The sequence below is a fragment of the Hippopotamus amphibius genome, chromosome 4 (assembly GCF_030028045.1).
Source record: "Hippopotamus amphibius kiboko isolate mHipAmp2 chromosome 4, mHipAmp2.hap2, whole genome shotgun sequence".
Classification (NCBI taxonomy): domain Eukaryota; kingdom Metazoa; phylum Chordata; class Mammalia; order Artiodactyla; family Hippopotamidae; genus Hippopotamus; species Hippopotamus amphibius.
Window position 1 is genome coordinate 129,480,045 of NC_080189.1, and position 2,501 is coordinate 129,482,545.

Genomic DNA, 2,501 nt, shown 5'->3' on the forward strand with positions numbered 1-2,501 from the left:
GTCATGGAGTAAAAGTGAGATGGGGGTGGAGGCAGAGAGCAGGAGGAGAGGGGGAAAAGCTCCTGATAGTTATTTTTTTCCAATTAAGCCCAACTATACCACCATCCATTGACTTCTATGAGATTCCCCTGCCTCCTCTCCTCAGCTACGTGGTTAACCTACTTGTAGAGGCTGTTGTTCCTGTCAACACATTGACTGAGACATTCTCATAATCTACCTTTTTTTTCCCCCAAAGGATCTCTAATGGTGGATTTGTTTTCACTAATTTTGTTTGGAATGTTCTTTTGATCCACAGGCTTGATTCTTTGCCCTAGTTCAGGGAAATTTGTTTAAGCTATTGGTTCTATCTCAAATATTCTGGTTTCTTTTTCATGAACTATTGTCGTTCTTAGGTTGGAACACTGTCATGTCTATCATTTCTCTCTCCTTCTTTGCAACTTGACTCTGCATTCTGTGAGATTATTTTCATTTTCTTCATTTACTATATTATCTTTTGAGATGTTCTTTCCCTTTCTCCTGTTCTACTGACTTTTGGAGCTTCTTTTGCCTTTTCCTTGTTTTCTATTCTCGGACAATAGCTATAGAGAGTTAAGATTGCTCTTGGCTATGTTTATTTTTCCACTAGAGTACTGGTTATGATACATCCTGAGGTTTATAGCTGAAGGACTGCTTAATATGTACAATTCCCAGCTCAGTTTCCAGTGTCAAGGAGGCACCTATTCATTCATTTGTTATATATATATTTGTTGAGGTAAGATTCACATAGCATAAACTTTTAAAGTATGCTTCAGGAATTTATGTGTCATCCTTGCACAAGGGCTAGGCTAATTTTCTTTGTGTTGTTCCAATTTTGAACTGAGCATGGCACACACTTGGTGTGATTCTTTTTTTTTTTTATTTTAAATTTATTTATTTATTTATTGGCTGTGTTGGGTCTGTTGCTGCACGTGGGCTTTCTCTAGTTGCAGCGAGTGGGGGCTACTCTTTGTTGTGGTGCGCAGGCTTCTCATTGCTGTGGCTTCTCGTTGCGGAGCATGGGCTCTAGGCGTGTGGGTTTCAGTAGTTGCGGCACATGGGCTCAAAAGTTGTGGCTCACGGGCTCTAGAGCGCAGGCTCAATAGTTGTGGCACATGGGCTTAGCTGCTCCATGGCATGTGGGATCTTCCTGGAGCAGGGATCAAACCCATGTCCCCTGCATTGGCAGGCAGATTCTTAACCACTGTACCACCTAGGAAGCCCCACACTTGGTGTGATTCTGATGAACTGAGGTGAAGTTATTTCCTACTCTACTCACTGCCCCGTCCTCTGAAAAACTAACCCCGAGGAGACCGTGCACTGCAGCACCTTCCTTGCATTCACTGTGGTCTGTAGGAGGACCATGTCTTCTCCCCACTTCCTGCCCCACTGTTTCTGGAAATTCTGTCTGGTATCTGAATAGACAGAAAGATTGGGAAGCTATAAGTTAGGGAGAAAATGGGTAGGAATGAGGGGGAAGGGAGAATTTATGACAGCTCACCCCTCCCCACCCTGCCCCACCAAAGCAGAGTCTACATATGTAAGAAATGATTGTTCCAGATGTTATAGACCCCCAATCTCTGAGTCCAGAGGCAGACAGAATGAGTTCAAACTCCCTTCTCCTGGCAGGTCTAGAAGTCTCCCTTTGCACAGCACATGTGAGCAGCTGATTGTTTTTCTTCATTCAGTTCTGTATGACTTTCAGTTAGTGTAAATTACTCCCAGGTTCTGGCATGTGGCTGTTGTCTGTCTTAGTTTTTTTCTTTTCTTTTCTTTTTTCTTTTCCTTTCCTTTCTTTTGCTTTCCTTTCTTTTCTCCTTTCTTTCCTTTTTTAAAATAAATTTACTTATTTATTTATTTTATTGGCTATGTTGGGTCTTTGTTGCTGCACACGGGCTTTCTCTAGTTGCAGCGAGTGGGGGCTACTCTTCATTGTGGTGTGTGGGCTTATCATTGCAGTGGCCTCTCTTGTTGCAGAGCATGGGCTCCAGGCGCACGGGCGTCAGTAGCTGTGGCTCACGGGCTCTAGAGCGCAGGGTCAATAGTTGTGGCACACGAGCTTAGTTGCTTCGCGGCATGTGGTATCTTCCTGGGGCAGGGCTCAAACCCATGGGACACTGCATTGGTAGGCGGATTCTTACCCACTGCGCCACCTAGGAAGTCCCTCTTTCTTTCTCCTTCCTTCCTTCCTTCCTTCCTTCCTTCCTTCCTTCCTTCCTTCCTTCCTTTCTTTCTTTCTCTCTCTCTCTCTCTCTCCCCCTCCCTCCCTCCCTCCCTTCCTTCCTTCCTTTCTTTCTTTTTCTCTCTTTCTTTCTTTGTTTTCTTTCTTTTTATCTTTTAGTCTTCTTTCTTTTCGAGGCAGTTTGGGAGGGGACATAGCTTGACTTTCATTGGCATTGTTGTTTGGCTCATTCACTAAAAATATTTATTCAACACTAGATATGCCAGATACTTGCTGGATTCTAGAGATTCAAAGATATAAAGAT

General features: G+C 43.5%; 1 non-coding gene across 1 annotated transcript; it reads right to left on the reverse strand.

Annotated features, from left to right (window-relative positions):
- Positions 1-767: 767 nt before the first annotated feature.
- On the reverse strand, positions 768-872 carry LOC130852736 (U6 spliceosomal RNA). Its single transcript, XR_009053459.1, has one exon. It is a non-coding gene; the product is annotated as a U6 spliceosomal RNA (small nuclear RNA).
- Between the last annotated feature and the right edge of the window lie 1,629 nt (positions 873-2,501).